Genomic DNA, 24,207 nt, shown 5'->3' with positions numbered 1-24,207 from the left:
CATATTTCAAAACCTCTCAATGTACACAATAAATATATATAATTTTCATCAAGTATAAATTAATAAATAAATAGTAAGGTTCATGTGAGTGGTAACTTTGTTGGGTAGCTGATGTACCCCAAGCTCCTAGAACATTGCCTGGCACATAGAAGATTCACCATAAATATTTGCTGAAGAAATTAGATGTTTAACAGCTAGAAATTTAATTTAAGAAATATTTAATGAGAGTATGTTATGTTCAGGATTCTGAGTCAATCTGGAGCTAGGAGGAAAAGTTAAAGCTATATTTGAAAGCCATCAGAATAATTCTAATAGCTGAATATATATGTATGTACTGCCATGGTGAAATCCATGAAGACAAAAGGAAGGCAACTACAGACAAAGCTTGGGTGTAGAAGGAAAATCAAAAAGGTTGGTGCAAAGGATTGTTGGAGAGCTCAGAATCATGCATGCCACTTCACAGAAAGGAAGCTTTTCAGGAAGAAAGGGGATATTCAACAGTGTCAAATGCTGTAAAGAAAAGAGGAGGATAAGAACTGAGAAATGAGAACTGGATTTGGCGATTACATTTCAAAAGCTACCATGACCTTCAATAGAATAATTATTAAAGCAATTATCTCATAAAAAGTTTTATGATGCCTTGTAAAACAAATAGTGTGATGGACTCAGGAAAAGATTTTATTTGCTAAGTGAGAATGCCAAACATGCATAAGAAACATTTTATGATATAAGCAATCTTTATTAAATATTAAGCAATAAAAAAATCTTAAAATATTTATACTTCATTGCAAATTCTTCATTTATTGGCCACTTGAGTAGCAGTAAAATGTAGAGGGCAGGCAGCATCTGTACTTGGAAAAACATGGAGTTTCATGTTCTGCCACTTTCTAGCTTATGACTTTGGGTAATGCACTTCAACTCCGTAAGTCTCAGTTTTCTCTTCTGTCAGATATAGGTTTAATAACATTTGCCTTATCTACCTCACAGGCTTATTGGGGAGAATAAATGAAATAATGTAAGAAGCATAAGTTACAAATCTCTTCATTCTAGGGTCAGTATTATCTGGAGGCAGCATGCTGTGTTAAGAAAACCTAGTTCTTTCCTTCAGCTATGGCTTGACCAGGGCATCAGGCATTCCAGATACCCATTGTCTCATTTATTCTTTTAAAAGATGTCAATACCTGCCTTATCTCCTTTGATGGTCCTAGGGTTCTAATGAGATGACGTATAAAAGTGGTTTGCAAACTGTAAAGTACTATACACTTACAAGGAGAAAACTGTAAATTATCTGTGTTTCAGGCTCTGGGATAATGGTTCTGAAACCACAGTGGGCCAAAGAATCACCTGGAGAGCTCGGTAAAAATGTAGATGTCAGAGACTCCTCCCCAGAAATTCTGTCAGTGGTCTGGAGAAGGGCCTGGGCATCTGTTTGGAACAACCCCCCAAGGTGATTCTATTGCATGCAGTCTACAGGTCATAAGGCAGAGAGTGGTGAGACTGCGAGTGTTGCAAGAGTATAAGGATAGAAAGGCGATAAAAGAAAATGGAGTCTTTTCCTCACTCCTGCAGATGGAGGTCTGGAAGTATGGGAAGAGATGGGCTTATTCTGAGTCCCTAGGCCTCACTTGTATTTTTTCAGGTATACTGGATAAATGAAAATCATGTATATTGAGCAGGTACAGACTGATGTTTTGATATATGCATGCATTGTGAAATGATGACTGCAGTTGAAAAGACTATTCAGTCTTTAAAATGAAGGAAATCACATCATTTGCAACAAAATGGATAACCCTGGAGGACAAGGTCAACTTAAAAGTTGAATTTATGGAAATAGAGTAGAATGGTACTTACCAGGGGCTGGTAGGCTAATTAACACCTCTATCGCCTTTGCAGTTGCTATTTTTTGTGTGTATGTGGTGAAAACACTTAAGATCTACCTTCTTAGCAAATTTCAAGTATACAATATTTCGTTATTAACTACAGTCACCATGCTGTACATTGGGTTTTCAGAACTTATTCATCTTATGTAAGTGGAATTTTATGTCCTTTGACCAACATCTCCCCAACATCTTCGCCCTCAAGGCCCCTGGGTCTCACTCATTCTTAACTCCTACTGGAGAAGGATGGTCTTTCCTCCAAACAGGAAAGTTCTAGAAGCTGTTTATTTATTTTCTAACAGTAAGAGTTTGGTCAGAAAGTGGGTAACTAATACCAAATTTATGAGTTCAAATTGGAGAAGGTTTTGAACATTAATGAACAAATTAATATAATGGAATATGGGATTGTTTTATATCAGAATGTTAGCCTCTCCCAGTCCTTGATGCCAAAATGACCAGGCATGAAAACTAAGAGTTGGTATGGGGAACAAGCAAATATTCCCTTTCTCCTGGGCATAAAAAAGATCTCTCTCCCGGGTCTTCTTCTGATTACATCTTAGCCTTTGATTGATAGCATGGTAGGTATGTCGGTTCAAAGGGAGACAACCATCTTTGTTGATTTCACAGCTAAGAACTGACCTGGCAATAGTTGTTGTTTTCACCAGCAAAAATCTTCTTTCTACCCCTGAGGTACATCATTTATTTAAGCACAGGACAGTACTTTTCCCTTAATATAAAATGGAACTATATTCTGGTTCTATATAGCAACACAAAGACAGTGTGGATGGGTGCTAAAATAAAAACAATCAATGAAACAAACCCATGTGGAATTAAAATGTAAGTCCATACTTGCACTGAATGAAGTATTTCTCAATGGCAGAAATTTCCAAATAATTTTCATCTTCTTTGAGATCTTTTCTCTTCTTATCGTAGATCATCAAGAAATTTCAAATGCATTTCAGAGAAGATAAATATGCCATATCTTTCTCTCAGGAGTGTATAAATTCCACAGACTTTCACTTTTAGACCTTCAAGTTCCCCAGTTTGATTTTACAAGTTTATGATGGTTTCCTTTTGAGAAATAGTCCCAGGAGTTTTATTGTACTTTTATCCTTCACTTCTTTTTGTCTGCAATTCTATTACACCACTCATGTCCATGTTTTATAATTTGAAACAGGACCTTTCCTGTCTAAAGGAGCACATAGAAGCATTGTATTTTCCCTTGCCAAAGATCTATACAGAGTGGCTCTACTTTTTAGGTCAGAATGGGAAAATGTTCAAGTATATAATTCAAAATAAAACATGATACACAATACTCTTAGTGGTGATGGTCATTATTTTCACCAAATCTGTACAACACAGATGTGCTTTAACATGAGATGGAGGAAGATGGTTAAACAAGTAACAATACATCAATCAGCCAAATACAGCATTTTCATTAAAATTATAGATATGTAAACTATACTAATATTATAAATGACAATATGTATACAAAATGGTGTTCATAAAAGAACTGCAAAATATAATGTACATGCTGTTTAAAATTAGTAATTAATTTATTTAAGCTCTATTTTCTCAAAAAAAATATTGACTACTTCAGTTAGACATGGTAGTTTGTGCCTATATTCCCAGCTACTTGGGAGACTGAGGCAGGAGGATCACTTGAGATCAGGGGTTTAAGACCAGTCTGGGCAACATAGCATGACCCTTTCTCTAAATAATATAAATAAATTGGCCATTTTTTTCAGAAGGATATATAACACATAACAAGATAATGTAAATTAGGGAAAAATGTTAAAACCAAAAGAAATCAAGGACGGCTATGGAAAACATTTATATCGATGCTGATAAAGGTCACATGTTAATTTAGTAAAATATAAAGTTTTATATTCGTTGTTGTCTCTGTACAGTCGAATGGATAATAAGGTATCTTCCAGCCATAGATCATGAAAATCACCAGCCAAAACAGCTTCATGAAGGAAATTGTCTCTCTGAGACTGCAGGTGTGCTCTGAGCTCACAAGACCAGTGTTTCTGGGGCATACTAATTGGATATCAGAAGACTTAAGGGCATTGGTGTAAGCATAATTCTTTGAGTTGTAGCCCCTTCTTTTGGCATGTAAATTCCATCAATCTAAATCAACAAATGAGAACCCGTTATATATAAGACACAGTTCCCCATCTCCCTCTCAATTAAAAATAAAATGTCCTTAATCATGATGAGTGTCTGCTTCACACTTTGAGGATAATTATCGCCCCTTTGCTTTTCCTGATTCCAACAAAGCACAGCACATTTAGAGGTAAGTTACAATTGCCCAAGCAAATAGCATTAAGTGCTAAATTTATCTGGATAATCTAAAACAACTAACAGAAAATAAATGTTCCCAGCTCTTAAGAGCTAGGATTCTCAATACTTCAGCAAAGTATTTTAATCCAATGAAAGTGCTTCAGAGAAGTGAGGCTAAAATATATATCACCGCAATCTTGGCATTTATTCCACACTAATTGCATTTTAGTCAAATTAAGTATGAGAAGAAAATGACTCAAAGCTTCTAATATATTCGACTGTCTACAAGATCACTGAGTTCCCTTAGGTTTGTTTCTTACCTTTAATAAATTAGTATCATTTTCCTTTTAAGAAGCCAGTTTGGCTTGTGGGAGGCCTGAGGAGACAGGACAAAGGTCTGTGAGAAAGTTCAGCGTCTTCCAAATAAGTCTTTCTGACACCAGGAAAGCAACAAAGAAAGGATAGTGCCAGTGCCTGGGAGGTAAAGACAGGGACTTCAGAGAGGGAACCCAGCAGGATAGAGAGGATGGGCAGGTGTGCTACTATCATAGTTATAGTATACTGGTTTTCATCCACAGTTCCTGGCCCCTCATAACTCCCATAGCCCTCGTTATTTCCTCAGTGGCTAAAACAGTAAGCATAGCTTTTGTTGAAGTATTTAGCCTGCTGTCCTTGGTTCCTGAAGCAGCTTTAAAACAGCTTCACAGAGATAAAGGCGGGAGGCAGTCTTTTGTTACAATGCTGGAGGGCATTAGGCCTCAGAAGCGAGCCTCAGAAAACAAAACTCTCTCACCTTCTCCTGTCCTCCTTTCGCCTGCTCCCTTTCTCCCCAAGGGAGGCCACAGACACTAAAAATACAGTCGAGTCTTCCCCTGCCTTTCTGTCTTGGAGCTGGCCATAACCTATCTTTTCTGTTAGTAGTTCATAAGACTCCCAGTCTGGAAACAGTCCTGCCTTGTGCCCAGGAAAAAGGAATGCTGCACAGAGAGGCCAAGAAGAATCTGAACAGACCCTTGCTGGGCTTCCCCACTCAGCCTATTAGATTAGATCAGACTCTTTTTGTCCAGTCACATTGCTGAATGGTCGTCCAAACTTCACTCATGCCCATCCAATGAAGTCTCCAGAAAAGGCCCAAGAGGATGAGGTAAGGAGAGCTTCCAGATAGCTGAACACTTGGAAGTTCCTGGATGTTGGCACAACCGGGGAAGGCATGGAGGCTCTGTCCTGCATCTCTTCACCTGTATCCTTTGTTGTATCCTTTATAATCAACTGGTAAACATAAGTGTTTTCCTGAGTTCTATGACCCATTCTAGCAAATTAATTGAACCCCAAAAGGGATTGAAGGAACCCCAATTTATAGCTGGTCAGTCAGAAGCACAGGTAAAACAACCTGGGCTTGCAATTGGCATTGGAAGTGCAGAGAGGATAGTTTTATGGGACTGAACCCTCAACCTATGGGATCTGACACTAGCTCCAGGTAGATAGTGTCACTGAGTTAAACTGGGTTAGAGGACATTCAGCTGGTGTCTACTGCAGAATTGCTTGCTTGGTGTGTATGGGAAAACCCACACACATTTGGTTACAGATGTCTTTTGTGTTGATTGCTGTGGTGTGAGAGCACAGGAAAAGCAGTTTGGGTTTTTTCCACACAGCAGGTCTGAGCCAGTTCAGCTGAGGTCCACTGGCCTCACTTAGGGTACCTGCCTGACAATGTAATCTCCAGTCAGCATCCCTCATAGTTCAGTACACCCCAGTAGAAGTAATTCACTGATATTAATCTCAGGCATCTCCTGGAATACCAACATGCTGACCACTTATAGCTGCTTTGCGTTCCCTGGACTTTGTAGATCGTAGACTATTGATTTTCTTTCCTTGTTTTTCAGGTGGTTTTGTTTTTCCACTAACATCAGGGTTAATACTTGTCCTTTCCATGAAGTTTGAGATATACTCTCCACTCTACTTAATACGAAAAACGCCTATAAGGGAGCCATGCTTTAATTTCTACTCTTTTGTCTTAAAGGGCAAATCTAATTCAATATTTCTACTCTAACCTTTACAATTCAAAAAGATTCTATTAGACTTTAAGCTTTAGGAGGCCAAGGCACGTGTGTGTTTTATTCACCACTGTATACGAATCACTTAGCAAAACGTTGATAGAACAATGGCTCAATATTTAGATTCTTGAGTCAGCCTGCCTAGTTGAAATTCCAAGTTTACTGCTATGAGTTGTGTCATCTTTGGACAAGTTAGGGAAGCTCTCTGGGGCTCAATTTCCTCATTAACAAAATAGGGATAATAATGATAATACTATCTGTCTCAAAGAATTGTTGGAAGGATTGAATGAGATAGTCCATGCAAAACATATATCACAATGCCTTTGATAAATACATCATAAATGTCCAATATATATAATAAATAATACACATTAGCCATTCACTAAGTATTTTAAATGGTTTAAAACAGATATTCAATCTTCTTTGTTGGAAATAAATGTGGTTGATATTGCAGATATATCTCAGAGCATACTAATTGATTTATTATATTTCCAAGTCTTCTTCAGATTGGTTTTTGGTATATACAATTCAACTCTCTATTCATTTATCTTCATCAAACTGAAGAATACAAAACATTGACATAGGCTACTCTTCCTTGGTTACTATTTTGCTATTTTTATGATAGTTTCATAATATATGGTATGTCAGCAAGATAAAGTTTATACACATGATACTGATTCATAAGTTATCTTTATTTTGAGTAATCTTATATTACTTTGGGACTATTTCAAATATTTCTCCTAAAAACTGCCTTTCTCATCTTGAGTAAAATTAAATTCACATTTTAGTGTATTATTAAAGCCATAAATATTACATCTTAGGGTTTTCTTTTCTTTTCCTTTCCTTTCCTTTTTAAGTTTATTCACCTTTCAATGGTAAGTGATGCCTTGAACAGACAGTTTCTTGTCCTGTGACTTTTTCTTTACCAGCTTGGATATTAGGGACTGATTTCTTTCTCCTACTGCTTGTACCATCCTGGCCTCTTTTTTACTATTTGCTGATCTTTAAAAAATGTTTTTGAGTTACTTCAACATTTGTAACTACAAGAACCAGTCTTCACTATTTTCCCCTATATTTGATAAAATTAAAAGATTTTTATGAGAGAAATAAGAAATGTTTATACTGTTGCCAGTAACCTAGATCCTGAGAAATTCTTGGTTCTCCTGCCTTTTCACTATCTTTCCTCTTGTCGTTACTCTTGTTTTCATATCCTTCTCTATAATGTATTTTAAATAGAGAAATTATAGTTAAATAAATTCTTATTCTTAATTTTTGGAAATGAAAACAATAGGAACAAAAGGAACTCTAGCAATCCAGGTTAGGAATAAAATTCCATTTATGTCTTTGGGTGCCACAAACTTAGGATGTATCTCAGTTCTCTCTTAATCTCTTCAACACTGGGCATGTAAATCTCAACCCTTTTGTGTCTTGGTGATTGTTTTGTTTTCTGTAAGAAGATGTTGAATAAATGAACTCTCAATTTCCTTGCAGATGCAAAACTTGTCTTCAACTGAACATATGCTAAAAAACATAACCAATTATATTGCTGTGGTATTTATAAGAAGTTATAAAAATAGCATAGAGTAATAAAACAGAATACACTTTAACTGGTGATCACTCTATTGAAAAAAGTTAGTTGAAAAATGTACTTCCTTGAAAGAAACATTTCTCTCTCTTAATATTAAATAATTATTTAAATATACTTTGTTAGGTGGTTGATGTTTTAAGACTTAATAAAGTATTAGCACTTTAATAATTTTACTTTTCATCCATTAATGGAGATATAAATTTTATAATACATTACATTTCAATCCAACACCTATATTTTCTCATATCACTAAATAGAAAGTGTTGCTATGCAGAACTCCACACTTTAAGGAAATATTTGCAAACTATGCATCTGATAAAATATGAATATCTAAAATCCATAAGGAACTTAAACAAATCAACAAGAAAAAAAAATCAACCCCATTAAAAAGTGAGCAAGGAACATGAAAAGGCACTTCTCAAAAGAAGACATACAAGTGTCCAAAAACGCAAAAAAAACTTCCACATCATTAATTATCAGAGAAATGCAAATTAAAACCACAAGGAGATACCATTTCACACCAGTCAGAATGGCCATTAGTAAAAAGCCAAACAATGACAGATGTTGACAAGGACATGGAGAAAAGGGAAAGCTTATAGACTGTTAGTGGGAATGGAAATTAGCTCAACCCTTATGGAAAACAGAATGGAGATTTCACAAAGAACGAATGTTAAACACTCTATTTAACATTAAATAGAATGTTAATTCTAGTTTTAGAACAAATAAATCCTAAAAATAGAATTAACATTAACCTAGCAATCCTACTACTGGGTACCTATCCAAAGGAAAATAAATGATTTTATCAAAAAGATCTGTACTTACATGTTTATTACAGCATTATTCATAATAGCAAAGTCATGGAATCAACCTAAGTGTCCATCAACAGTGGACTAGATAAGGAAGTGTGATATATATACACCATGGAATACTATACAGCCACCAAAAAAAGAATGAAATCGTGTCCTTTGCAGCAACATGGATGCAGCTAGAGGTCATTATCCTAAGTGAATTAATGCAGAAACAGAAAACCAAATACCACATGTTCTCACTTATAAATGGGAGCTAAACAATGAGTACTCATGGACATAAAGATGGAAAAAATAGATACTGGAGACTCCAAAAGCAGGGGAGGGAGGAAGTGGAGGAAGGATTGACAAACTTCCTAGTGGGTACTATGTTCACCATTTGTGTGATAGGTTCACCGGAAGCCGAAACCCCAGCATCACCCAATATGCCCATGTAACAAACCTGCACATGTACCCCCTGATCCTAAAATAAAAGAATTCTTTTAAAAAAGGAACTTCACACCTTAACCATATGTTTGTCTTCATCCTTGCTCTTGGTTCTTTGTTTACTATTAGTGCAGAATGATGCCCTTGCACTGTCTATTCCTACCTCTGGGGAAGAGAAATACCCAAAGTAACAGCTCTCTTGAGGAACAGTTGCACTTCCTCCCAGACCCAGCAGCAGGTAGAGAAAACCCAGAAATTCTCCTACTTGACATCACTATTGTTAAGTACCAAACCATCCTGCTTTCTCAGAGCCTCCTTGCAGCATTGACTATGAAATGGGCAGCCTTCCTTTCACCTGAAGTGGGAAAAGCTGCTCATTCATATGAAAAAAAAAAAATTGACTAAAATAGGATTCCTGTTACTATAAAGGGAGATGTAAAAAATGTGTGTAAAGAAATTTATTCTTTTGTTTCACTTGAATATGAAAGGCTACTGCACTACAGAGTATATTCTGTTAAAACAGTCACAGATTTTTAAAATTTTTACTAAAAATAAGTTTCTATATAATGGTGTTTGCACTTTTATCATTGCAAAAGAGGCTTCAGAAAAGTCTTCCCATATCTTTACCTATAAAAGCTGTCCCTCAATCTCCACTTTCAACGTTTTACTCCCCATTTCATGTTCTAAACCAGAATTGAGGTAACTATAACATTGCTCCCCCACTCCTTTGGGGCATCCAGGTAACAGTAAGAGAAGAAATCATGTCAGGAGACCTGGGTTCTTATTTCATTTCTTGAAATAAGCATCTGTGTGGCCATGGGCAAGTCACTTAACCCTCCTATGCCTCAGTTTCCACATCTGTAAAGTGAAAGAATTGAACTTGATCCTCGCAAACTTCCACCCTTCTATCTATAAAAATTGCACTAAAATAAATAATTTTTAATAGCTAATTAAGTGAAACAACCCCATTTTAATCTAGTCCATCTATTATTTTGATGTTAGGAAGAATGTATCTGATCAGATTTGAGGAGGAAATTAAAGATTGAAGAACTAAGACAAGAGAGTTAAGTGACTGTATTTATTTGCAAGAAAGTATGCCTATGTGGGGATCTGGAGTTTACTGAGATGGGCAAGATGTTCTGATTATTAGTCCTTCTCTATCACTGACAATAGGTTTGAATACTGGGATACAGCATGGGTATCATGGTGGTTTCTAGGTCCTGTTCAGCAAAGGATAAGAATAGCCTAAAACCTGGCTTGTAGAAGAATGGTGAAAATCCACCTTTAGCCAAACAACATTGGTTGTAATTCTCGGCAAAAAAAGTATGAAGACACTAAAACCTCATGCTCTATCATTATCAAGGCGTGAGGGGTAGGAATTTACCAAATAACTATTTCATTCAAATTTCTATATATCTCACGATTTTAACAATTTTGAGTATAATCTTTCTAACACTTCTGATAGAGTGACCACATAATTTATCAACCAAAAGGGAACACTTTCAAGACAGAAAAGGGATGCTGTTTATAATTGCCAGGACAATGTATCTAAACCCGGACTGTCCCAGAAAACAAAATGTCTGGTCACTCGACAGTAACTTTCCTGTGTTCTCAGATGGGCTGTTCCATACAAAGTAACTTTTCCACTCTGATTCTAGTCATGAACACTCATTTCACCCTATTGAAATGCAGTGATGCTCCCAGATCTAGAAGGTTTTATACCACTGGACCAGTGGCCCTCACAGTGTAGTAGCCATCAGAATCACCTGAAGGACTTGTTAAAATGGATTTACGAGCCCCACTCTCAGAGTTCCTGATTCAGTAGGTATGGAATGGGGCCTGAGTATCTGTATTTCTAAATTCTGAAGTGATGCTGCTACTGCTGGTCCAGGGACCACACTTTGAGAAGCACTGCACTATACTTAGCGGTAATCACAGATAGCTGTACCTTTCTTCGTTCTTGTGTTGCGTTTTCTAGTTTTTGACCATCGGATTCTAACTGCTCACTGCTCCACCCTGTCACTCCATTTATCAGTATATTTGTCCCTAATAGTCTTACTTTACTAATTTATTTGATTCCTTGTAAAGAGTTTCTTCTAATTTCCTATTGACTGGGAAAAATAAATATCCAAGCTTATTAGAATTATCTTTAAAATAAATTCTTAAGTAAGCTTATTCATTCACTCATTCATCTGTTTATTCAACCAACATGTACTTGAGTTCCCCTCTGAACTGTCACATAAATAAAAAGCTTCAGTTGTATCTATTTTGACTATTTACATGCCTTGCTTATTTATTTTCTGTCTCACAACTGGGCTGTAAAAGGTATTATTTCCACATAAACGTAAAATAAGTGAGAGATAACTATAATAGTCACTTGGACAACATGTATTCTAAACTATATCTGTAAAATTAAAGAAAGGGTTATAATGACATTGCCTCAGAAACATTGCTATGTAAGAGATACTTATTTATTAAGAAAATGAAGATGTGACATTAATTCATAGTATCCAACCCATATTTGTTATCAACCCTACTCTTAGGGAAATTATTAGTTATTCACACAATACTCTCAGCAGTCAAGTCATCACCATCCTCTTGGTCCATTCTCTTTATACAGCACAGTGTCAGTTCATATTTGACTGAGATGTAGGGATTTTACTAAAAATATGATGGAACAAACTCAGTGGCAAAGTGGGCCTTTCTTACAGACAATACATGCACTTTTGGCTAATACACCTACTTTCAGATCATCTGAAAAGTTTGTGGCTACTAAGTTATGACTCTATTTCTTCAGTTTTTCCTGACACTCCACTAAAAATTCCTTTGACAACAGGAAGTTGTTCTAATAAAAACTGACTCTGGAGTGGTGATAAAAGGCCAATAATGCTTATATGCTGAGAGGGAAAAGGTAGGCCACACCGTTGGGTACACTCTGCCTGGCATATCAACACAGAGCGTCTGAGACTAGTGCAGTTGAACTAGTGCTAGTGCTGTCAGCACAGCACAGAGCAGTGAGCAACCAAAAAGGAACTGGACTTTGTACTCAGGCACATCTGGGCCCCAAATCTTCGCTGTCACTCAATAATATCAACAAGCCCCAAGACTCTCACTGTATTAGTCTGTTCTCATGCTGCTATAAGGACATGCCTGAGACTGGTTTTTCTTTTATTTTTATTATTTATTTATTTATTGAGACAGAGTCTTGCTCTGTCGCCCAAGCTGGAGTGCAGTGGTGCGAGCTCAGCGCACTGCAACCTCTGCCTCCCAGGTTCAAGCAATTCTCATGCCCCAGCCTTCCAAGTACCTGGGACTATTGACGTGTATCACCACAACCAGCTAATTGTTTTGCATTTTTAGTAGAGATGGGGTTTCACCGTGTTGCCCAGGCTGGTCTCAAACTCCTGAGCTGAGGCAACCTGCCTGCTTCGGCCTCCCAAAGTGCTAAGATTACAGGTGTGAGCCACCATGCCTGGCCAGAGACTAGGTAATTTATAAAGGAAAGAGGTTTAATTAACTCATAGTTCCACAGGACTGGGGAGGCCTCAGGAAACTTACAATTGTGGCTAAAAGGGAAGCAAACATGTGCTTCTTCACATGGCAGCAGCAAAGAGAAGTGTGGGGCAAAAGTGGGAAAAGCCTCTTATAAAACCATCAGATCTCCTGAGAACTCACTCACCAGCACAGGATAGGGGAACCTGCCCCCATGATTCAATTATCTCTACCTGGTCATTTCCATGACACGTGGGGATTATGGGAACTACAATTCAATATCAGATTTGGGTGGGAACACAGTCAAACCATATCACTCACTTTCTGGGTTTATCCTTTCTTTCATAATCTAAATGAAATGACTCATGTGCTGAGAGAAGTCCAGCTCCTCCTCAATATTTCTGAGGATTCTAGGAGGAGGGACACACATTTTCCCATTTCTCCTTTCTCTAAATTCTTGCTCCCAGATTGATGCTCAATCCCCACTCGTATCTTCTCTGAAGTAACTCCTGTTCTTTCTCTTCTTCCCTTTACCCCAAACATGGGCCACAACCAAATGCTAACAACAAAAGACTCTCAAATGTAACAAGGTTTGACTAAGTTTTGACTACAACTAAGAGTAATCCCACACAGTGCAGAAACCGGCTTTGAATTGAATACAGCTTCCACTGTCCCTAGAAATACACAGACCATTTGCAATCAAAGGAGGGTCTTTTTCTTCCTCAGGCTCTGACTTGCCACCAGGTGGCCAGCCTACTCTGCCTGCAAAAGATTCTCCATTCTATTCCTTCCTCAGCCTTCCAGAAATCCTGTCCTCTGCTCAAGTCACCAGCGGGCAACCTAAACATTGCTTTTACTTTATTATGCAGAGCAATTTAGTTTCTCAGACTCCATCCTTGACTGGTTGTTGGTTCCTTGATACAATCAAAAATAGGATTTCCTCTCATGAAATTCATTTATATTGCTGTCTTGGAATGTTGATGCAGTGACTGTGGTCATCCTTTTGAGTAATATTTAATCTTTTCAATGACAATAGCCATGTGTCTGCAAGCCAATGGATTTATCTGAGCCTTGGTTTCCTCACCTGCCTCACAATGGTTGTTTTGAAGAGTAAATGTAAAAGCCAGCATGACGCTTCCTACATGGTAGCTGCTGATATTAACCACAAGGAATTTCTACTGGAAGGGAAATTAACAAGAGCACCACTGAGTAGTATTAGCCAACAGCCACAGTCAGTTGCTGACATGCCAGACTGAAGCTGAGGGCACCACATTCTGGCACAGTCACTGCATTTCCTGATCTCCCTAGATGCCATGTTTTCTGGCAAATACGTAGTTAGAAATATTAGGCAAATTCTCACATTCCAGAGCTGAAAATATCCTCCCCCCGCCCCAACAGTAAGGGATGGTGTTCTATCTCGCTTATGTTGTTTGCTTCTTTCTCTCAGGGAGGAGAACAGAGCTGGACAGGAGCCCAGCTATGTGCCACACGCTTCTGTAATCCATTGCCTGCCATCATATATTTGCTCTGAGAATAAACTGCAGTCACAGTTTTACAAGGATTTTTATTTCCCAGTGAAACAAAGGTTGGTTACAGATCATCTGAAAATTATTTCAGCTGATACATCAGTTAATGTTAATGAAAAATCTCCTAAGAGCCAACTTTAAAGCAAAAACTAGGAGGTCAGCTTGAATCAAGTCCCATCAGCCTATTCCCAGGTATGTTCCCAAGTATCCTCTCATCAAAGCTACCCAAGCATCTCTAGACAAAGGTTTCTTTTTCCTCGCCTCCCCTCCCTATTCTCTTCCCTCACCTCTCCTCTCATCTTTTTCTCTCTTCTTCTCTCTTTCTCCTTCTCCCTTGTTCTTTCTCTCTCTTTTCTGTCCTGTGTCCTTTTTGGATGTTCCAAGATCACTCCTAGTCTTACAGACCTTCCCCTAACCATGACCCAAGCAGTCACCGAAAATTGGGGTGGCCTACGTGTTTTTGAGGTGCATATACTCTGCACCAACCAAATGCCAGACCCTGTACTATGTACTTTACATGCATAATCTCAATTATTCTGCCAACAAAACAATGAGATGGATATTATACCCATTTTAAAGACAGAAAACTGATGCTCAGAGAAAGGAAGGCACTTGAGTGTGGCTACAATCAGTAAATGAATAGACAGGATTCAATTTCAGGTCTGTCCTATATCAAGTCTGTTTGTTTTTCAGCACAAAATACTTCCTTTCTGTGTGAGGCTCTCCGCTCAAGGAAGATTTCCACTGAGACTCAAAGAATTCTGGAGTTGGAAGGAGCCCTAGAGGTCCTCCTGCTTAACCATGTCTTCAGTGTGGCACTGCTCACAGTCTGAAATATTTCAAATTGCATACATTTCTACCAAACTGAAGACAGCGTGGCATTCCTGTTGAAGCAGTAACGGTTCACTATGTTGACTAATTTGATAATGTGCACAACAGCCATCTGGTAATACATGGGCAATTAATATCTATGTTCCTTGAGAAGCTTCATGACACCGATTGTGGAACCCAATCCTACCGTGAACAGTGGCAATTCAGATATTCATCCTTTGCCACCAATCTATTAATCTATTAATCAGTGGTAAAGAATGAAAAACCCTTTGTAATCTGTGCAAACCCAAAGAGAATTGCATCCTTGGCATATTTTCACTTTTTAGTAACTGGTTACCAACTAGAAAAATCACTTGGTAATTTAGGAGAGACCTGGTAATATAGGAGAGACTAACTCCTATACAGCAGTTAGTCTCTATAAAAATGGATTTTCCTTCCAGACAATTTAAAAGGACAAATGTAACTGAAAGAGAAAATATACATTCCTTCCACCATTAAGAATAGTGTTCTGCATAAAATTTGCAATAATTTCAGCTTTAGCCATTTATTAGGAAATATGATATGATTTCTGGAGCCAATACAGACAATCAATTAGAACAGAGATGCCAGGAAAAACACGGTACAGTTTATGGTTTGGCCCTCTTTCACTTGTCTTCTGGTGGTTATTGCTTTTTGAACATCAGTTCTGACGATAGGACCTTTCAAATGTATTCATTTAAAATAATTATCTGAAGCCCCGGTGCTAGACAAGGTAGAACACACACTGTATAATAGAAATAGCAATGAGTTTTGAAGCTGGAAGGTTCAGATTAAAACCTTTCCTCTGTTTCTTTCTTGGTGGAGAATGAAACATTTAACCTCTGTCCCTCTTGGTCCCCATTCATAAAACGGAAATTATAAAATAATCCGTCATGAAGTTGTGCTGAAGATTAAAAGTGATGGTGACTGTGACAGTAAATGGTAAGGGGCAATGCTGAAAGTAGTGATGATGACAATGAGGGGTTGATGAGGAAAGCAGCATTGCGGCCCCTGCTCTCTCAGAAATGACACTCACATTCCACCAAGGGGCACAAATCCCACCCATCCTGTATTTAGTCTAGGTTGAGAAGTTTTGCTCCTCAAATAAACAAAAGGTAACTTTCTAAAATAGGATAAAGTTTACTATATGAATACTAAATAGTAAAGAATTAAAACATAAAAGCTGGCAGGGTGCGGTGGCTCACGCCTGTAATCCCAGCACTTTGGGAGGCCAAGGCGGCTGGATCACGAAGTCAGAAGTTCAAGACCAGCCTGGCCAACATGGTGAAACCTCTTCTCTACTCAAAATACAAAAATTAGCTGGGCATGGTGGCACGCACCTGTAATCCCAGATACTTGGGTGGCTGAAGCAGGAGAATGGCTTGAACCTGGGAGGCAGATGTTGTGGTGAGCTGAGATCACGCCACTGCACTCCAGCCTGGGTGACAGAGCGAGACTCCATCTCAAAAAAAAAAAAAAAAAAAATAAGCTAACATATTCATTTAATGTTCCTAACTCATACTATATGAATAATTAGTAAAGAGTTAAAATAGAAACGCTGAAATATTCATTTATATTCCATTTTAACTGCTTCTACTAAAATATATATTTTCCTTTCTTATAGTTAATTATAATCATTTGAAATTTTCTCTTTACTATTCAGAATAATTTTTAAATATACCAGCCACATTAAAAGTTTTATAAAAGCTGTTCAAAAATAAAAACTGATCTTACATGTTGTTTGATGCTACCCCATCCACTGTTGGTTTGACAATTCCACCGTTAGAAGTTAATGTGTGGTACAATCTTTCTCCCGCAAAGGGATAAAAGGCAATACAATTATGCAGTCTCTTTTACACTGCAGTTCTTTTCTAGAAATTGGTTCTAAAGAAATATTTGTGAATGTTGCAAAGATTTCCCTATAAATCTGTTCAATGCATGTTGTCAGTAATATGAGAAATTGAAAATAACCTAAGGCTCACAGGTGAGTGGTCAGATAACTTTGGCATTTCTGGGACTAAGAGGGATCATTTTCTTTTTCTTCATACCCTTCTATATTCTCTACAATAAGCAGCTATTGATTTTTATCAGTTCAATACATACATTTTATTTTACTAAAATAAATCAGTGGTCATCCTGATTACGGTAATAAATTTATCAAATGCATTTTATTTCATTCCCTCCTGAGACCCCACTAAAATGACAGAAAGGGGGGTGTTTTTCACATAAACCTACAAAATCAAAGGAAAAAAGGGGAAGTGACAAGAGCCACAAACTTTTGGAAGCTGGAAAGCATCTGAGTCACTGGTAACATACCTAACAGGATCAAGCCAAATCCTAAACCAACGGCGAGGAAAGCCAAACAGCAAACACCTATACATCACCGAGACTCTCAAAGTCTCAGGAATTAAATGCACCAGGCACCTCTGAAACAGACAAAGGGGGCCCTAATGACAGAAAGACTGCCTGAAAGTCTGTTTAGGAAGTTGGGGCTCCTGAGCCTCTCCTTCCCCATTCTGCACAGTGCAGCTTCCTTTCTCCTTGATGCCAGCAGACGGCTGGAAGCAAATTGTCTAGAGAGGGTAAAATTAGGTCTCTTGATTGGGAGACAGAGGCACAGGTAAAAGTAGGGCTACATTTGAACAAACAGGGAATGAATGAAGTGACATCAGGAGCTCCCCAGCCAGCTTCTTCCACTTCGCTCACAGGACAATGGCAGCTGGGAGCATAGAGAATTCTCTGTGGACTCTGAGCAGCCCAAACGAAAGAACTACTGATGCTAGGATTTTTCCCAGGTAACAGCCCAGCAACAGAACCATACGGTGTGGCACTGCCAGGGGTTCCAATTAGATTTTTGTGTTCTTGTGCTAGATATGAGCAGACAGCCAAAGACACAGACAACTGAGGGAAGCCTTTGACATGAAAGGTAGAAACCAGAGTGAAAAAAAGAAGCAGCTTGAAGGAAACCAAGGCATTAAGGTAAAGAAAGGTGTTTTTTGGCTGGGTGCGGTGGCTCATGCCTGTCATCCCAGCACTTAGGGAGGCCGAGGCAGGTGGATCACTTGAGGTCAGGAGTTCGAGACTAGCCTGGCCAACGTGACAAAACCCTGTCTCTACTAAAAATACGAAAATTAGCTGGTCATGGTGGCATGTGCCTGTGATTCCAGCTATGGGAGGCTGAGGAAGGAGAATTGCTTGAACCCGAGAGGCGGAGGTTGCAGTGAGCCAAGATTGCGCCACTGCACTGCACCTGGACAACAGAGTGAGACTCTGTCTCATAATAATAATAATAATAATAATAATAATAATAAATAAAAAGAAAATAAAATAAATTTTTTAAAAAGAAAGGTTTTTAAAAAGCTATTGTTAAACTATCATTACTAAATTATTACTAAGATTCTCTGAGAGATAGTAGAGAATGTTGCATCCATTAAACAAGAAGATATTTAAAACACATACAAAGAAACTATTTAGAGAACAAACAGAGTCCTTAGAAATGGAAGGTACAATGGAGGAGGCAGAAGATCGAGTTGAGGAAATGTCTCAGAAAGTAGAGATAGATACAGACATAGAAAATAGAAGAAAGAAACCTAAGAACATTAGAAAAAATATAGTCCTGAAACCAACATCCGAATAATAAAATTTACAGAGGAAGAAAGTTAGAAAAATAAATTATCAAAGAAATAATTCAAAAAAATTTCTGCAGGACTGAAGGGCATGACTTACTAGGCTGATGGGGCGACTGAAGCCCAGCCCAACATGCCCATCTTATGATATATTCAGTGACATCTCAGACAATGGACACAAAAGAAAATCCTATATACTTCTAGAGCTAGAGGCAGTAAACTATGGTTAGTGGGCCACACCCCCACCATCTGTTTTTGTAAATAACATTGTATCGGAACACAGTCATGCTCATTTGTTTGTGCCTTGCTGATGGCTTTTTTTCACACTACAACAGCCGAGTTGATTTGGGTAGTCCTGACGGAAAGTCTGTGGCCCCCAAAGCCTGAAACATACATTTCACCCTTTACAGAAGTTTGTGCACTCTTGTTCTAGAAATAAAAAGCAGATCACAAAACAAAAAACAAAGTAAAACTTTCAGGCCTGCAATATCTAAAACAGTTTCCTCTCATACACCCTTTCTCTGGAAGTTGCTAAGGTTGTGTTCCATCAAACTTAGGGAGTAAATCAAGAGAATGGAAAATTTAAAGTAAAGGAAAAAGATAATTCAACTCAAGAGGGAGGCAAACGAGTACAGGATGTTAGCCCTGAACCAGGCTGAGAAAGCAAGCTACTCAGACTGGTGAGGAGAAAATGTCTAATGAATCTGGCCATGAAGAGAATATTTCAGGCCGGGCGCAATGGCCTGTAACAACCTGTTACAACCGCACTTTGAAGGCCGAGGCGGTTGCATCGCTTGAGCCCAGGAGTTCAAGACAAGCTTGGGCAATACAGGGAGATCCCATCTCTGCAAATAATACAAAAATTAGCCAGGTGCCTTAGCCGGGCACGGTGCTGCACACCTATAGTCTCAGCTATCAGGAGGCTGAGGTGGGAGGATCACTTGGGCCCCGGCTTGCAGTCAGCCATGATTGTGCCACTGTACTCTAGCCTGGGTGACAGAGCAAGACCCTGTCTCAAAAACATAAAAAAGAGGATATTTCAAAAATTAGGGGAGTGTTTGGGTTTGAATAAGTATAAAGAACGTAGAAAACTAAGCTAGTAAACAACACAAAAAAATACAATTAATTCTAGAGAAAACAAAAGGTTGAGAAAGGACAAGTAAACAAAATATACTATGTAATTTACTTAGTCATAGTAATATAAACACTGAATATTGATTTAACTGAAAGTATGATAAACTCTTGGGAAGATAGGAAAACAGAAAAAATAATGTGTGGGTTGAGCATATATAATTTGGGATTTAGAAGAGGGGATTGCTAAAAGAGGAATAAATCTTCATCTCCCATAGTGGGAAATCAGTGGACAGCACATAGACCTATAATATCATAAATTAGCAAAATTAGCATGCTTAGTTAGAAATATAGAGGTAAATACCACAATAATTAGGTAAAAGTGTTAAAATCGGTTACCGCTAGTGAATAGAAATGATGGGAAGTGGAAAGAAGGAGGCTATTTTTTCTAATAATTTATGTAGGACTCTTTAACCACTTACACTATATCCACACATAACTTAGATTTCTAAAATATTTTTAAAATTTTAATTAAAAATTAAAACAATGCATACGGATATTCAATGAATATTAGAGCAGTAAGCTCCCTTAAATATCACCTTGCCTGACTTTATTATTTCATTCATAAGGAAACCACGACCAAGAGAGGTTTAGTGGAGGGGCAGGTCTAGACAGAACTTAGGTGTGGTGTCCGAGTCTGTTTGCAATACATCCCCATGCAGTCCCCCATTCAATGAGTTTTTTAAAGTTCATGACATAGTTGCTAATAGAGTAGGCATTTACTGTTTTTACCTGTCCAGAGTCCCTTCCTTCCTTCTGCTGATAACTCAAGCCCATTTCAGTGTTGAGGTGGCACTAATCCTCCCTTCTCCCCACTACCTAAATGTATCAGGGCTGCCAGACTAGAATATTACACACAACCCTTCCCCTAGTCAAGCCACAGGGATGAGCACATGACTAAGGCAGGATACACTATTCTTCTCTGCCATTTATTAAATAGAATTCTTGAGAGAAGATCTTTACTCACCTTCTTTTTAGACTATGAACTGACTGCTCTTGTTCTAACTCATTTAGTCCTCATAAAAACCCAGTAAGGTTGGCATTATTTTACAGATCAGTTAACTGCCACACAAACAAGTTAAGTAACTGACCCCAGAATATGTAACTAATGTCTGATGGATTCAAACTCAGGCAGTCTGATTTCAGGTTCTGTGTTTTTAACCACTTTGCCCCTATAGGGCTTATTTGTATTTTACTTCTCACACATTCATATCCCCTCTGGTGGTAGTACCACTGCCGAGACTTTCATGTGGGGGACCCATACCCTCTACCTACTCTCAGTCCAGATGGTTAAGGTAGGGTTCTATCCTAGAACTGGAGGTAAACTAGTAACCCAGGCCTAGTCCATCAAAATACAGTGATTGGTCAGTGATTGGTTCAGGGACAAACTCATGACCCAAGCTAGTTCAATCACAGCAACTCTCAGAAACTTTTCAGGGGCTATTGGCAAAGCTTCTTGCTCTCTTTTTGCCCAGACTTCAACCTATGGTAATGTGAGATTGAGACTCTTGTAGCCATCTTACCAGCACATGGGTTCTGATGTGAAAGCCACAGTACAGAGGAAAACGAAGCAGAACTGACTCAACAAATGGAGAGGGATGAAGCCATAATGATACGGAGAGAGATGAGGTCCTGATGACATTGACACTAGACTTTAAGCTCTGTGAGGGCACGGAAGGCTATCAGTTCGGTTGGCAAAAATTTGTATCACCATTGTCTATAACAATGTCTAAGACATAGGAGGCACATGATAAATATTATTGAACATATCATTTGATCCCCAGATACACATCATACCTGGACTTTCCAATTACATAGACCAGTAAATTTCCTTTTACGGCTAAGATATTTGGAATCATGTTTCTGTCACTGGCAACCAAGGTCCTAACCGCGTTACCATGCTTTTAAATAAATCCACCCTTCTCAAAAATCCCCCCGAAATAGCTATTCTCTCCCTAGCAAAGCCTATGCTCATCAATTTACACAATATTCCACCTCCCCTTTTAATGGGCAAAGTAAATCAATGTGCAGTTGTCTGCAACTTGAATTAGAAATCACAGCTCTTTCTTTGCCCAGTTGCTACTTACAACTAATCCAACCACTTGGTCTGTTTATTTATTTTTTGAACATGTTTTTTCCCATTTTAAAAATATTCTATTTTAGATTCAGAGGATACACATGCATGTTTGTTACATGGGAGTATTGCATACTGGTGGGGATTGGGCTTCTAGGGCTCCCATGAGCCAAATAATAAACATTGTATCCATTAGGTAATTTTTCAACCCTCACCCCTCTTCCACGCTACCCCCTTTTGGAGTCCCTATGCCTTTATTTTCCCCTTTATGTCCATGGGTCGCCATTGTTGAGCTCCCACTTATAAGTGAGAACATGCAGCATTTTATTTTCTAAGTTATTTCACTTAGGATAATGACCTCCAGCTCCATCTATGTTACTGCAAAGGACATAATCTCATTCTTATGGCTGCATAGTATTCCATGGTGTATATGTACCATATTTTCTTTATCCAGTCAACCACTGATGGACACTTAAGTTGTTTCTATGACTGCTGGTGTGAATAGTGCTGCCATGAACATATGAGCACAGGTTTCTTTTTTACATAATGATTTGTTTTCTTTCGGGCAGATACCCAGCAGAGGGATTGCTCGGTGAAATAGTAGTTTTATTTTTAGCTCTTTGAGAAATGTCCATGCTGTGTTCCATAGAGATTCAACTAACTTACTGATCTTGGGCAAAGTCAACAAAAATAAACAATGAGGAAGGACATCCTATTCAATAAATGGTGCTGGGAAAATTGGCTAGCCACATGCAGAGGAATGAAACTGGACACCTAGCTGTCACCATATACAAAAATGAACTCAAGATGCATCAAATATGTAAATGTAAAACCTGAAACTAAAAAATCCTAGAACAGGGGTGTCCAATCTTTTTGGTTTCCCTGGGCCACATTGAAAGAAGAATTGTCTTGGGCCACACATAAAATACACTAACACTAATGATAGCTGATGAGTTTTTTAAAATTGCAAAAAAAGTCTCATACTGTTTTAGCAAAGTTTATGAATTTGTGTTGGGCTGCATTCAAAGCTGTCCTGGGCCTCACGCCGCCCATGGGCCATGGGTTGAACAAGCTTGTCCTAGAAGAAAACCTAGGGTAAACTCTTTTGAACATTGGGTTAGGCAAAGAATTTATGATGAAGACCCCCAAAAGCAAATGCAACAAAAACAAATATTGACAAATGCAGCCTAATTAAACTAAAGAGCTTCTGTATTTTCTCTCTTTATACCCTCAAACCTTACAGTTGTTGAATCAGCTTTCTCTGCAAATTGTTTTTGTTTTTTGTTTGCTTGTTTGTTTTGAGATGAAGTCTCACTCTGTCACCCAAACTGGAGTGCAGTAGTGTAATCTTGGCTCACTGCAACCTCCACCTCCCGGGTTCAAGCGATTCTCCTGCCTCAGCCTCCCGAATAGGTGGGACTATAGCCATGCACCATCACACCCAGCTAATTTTTGTACTTTTAGTAGACATGGAGTTTCACTATGTTGACCAGGCTGGTCTCGAACTCCTGACCTCGTGATCCACCCGTCTCAGCCTCCCAAAGTGCTGGGATTACAGGCGTGAGCCACCGTGCCTGGGATTTCTGCAGATTGTTAAAGAAAATGTTCCCATTAGAAAAGAGCAGACAGAAGTTGATTTTATTCTGATGCTATTGCCAGTCATCAGGGAGAAAGTACAGGGCAAGACTGTACCCCTCTCGTAGAGACAAAGGGCTGAAGAGTTACTAAGAGCTGGGGTGAGCAGATTACAGATCACTCATGTATGATAATTGCCTTCCCTAAAGGAAAATAAACTTTCTTCCTGCAAGGAGGTAATTTTACAACTTGGAAAAAGAAACCCACCAAAGTTAGACTCCAACCCTCTCACAGACACTGAGAGATGAGGCGCTGTCTTCCTTGATTGATGATTACATTTCAAGGGGATGGCTTGCTCCTTGGTTCTTGAAAAGACATTCCTGAGTTATAAAACTGGCAAGAGGCTTTTTAAAAAATTCACATCTCAAAGGGGCTGAGGAAAGATTTGCAATGATAAGTTTTCTAAAGTAAATGCTCTAAGAGAAGGGAGGTCTGGGGCCCAGAGTCAGAAAGAAGTCTGTCTGAAGTCTATTCAAGCTGAGGGGAAAGTAAGGGCCACTTTAGTCAAGATTTATTGGAAACTGGCAGCAAACTGAACTTTTATGGTTTGTAATACATCTGTCAAAATGTTCTGGCTTCACTGGAGTTCCTCCTAAGAGGAATAAAAACACTTACTTCAGGAAAACTTTCTGAAAAGAGTTAACATCATGTCAAGCAAAATAGCTTATGTTCCCCTGTCTGATACTCATTAGTCCTCTTAGGACACAGTAAAATCTGTGCTGGGTAGAGTATATAATCTCTCATCCTAGACAGTCTTCCACAGAAACTACCCAAAAGTTTAAAAACAGCCTGCTATAACCTGTGCAACGATTTGCAGTGGTTGCCAACTGCTATGGT

This window comes from Rhinopithecus roxellana, chromosome 3 (assembly GCF_007565055.1).
Source record: "Rhinopithecus roxellana isolate Shanxi Qingling chromosome 3, ASM756505v1, whole genome shotgun sequence".
Taxonomy (NCBI): domain Eukaryota; kingdom Metazoa; phylum Chordata; class Mammalia; order Primates; family Cercopithecidae; genus Rhinopithecus; species Rhinopithecus roxellana.
This window is presented reverse-complemented; position numbering follows the sequence as displayed.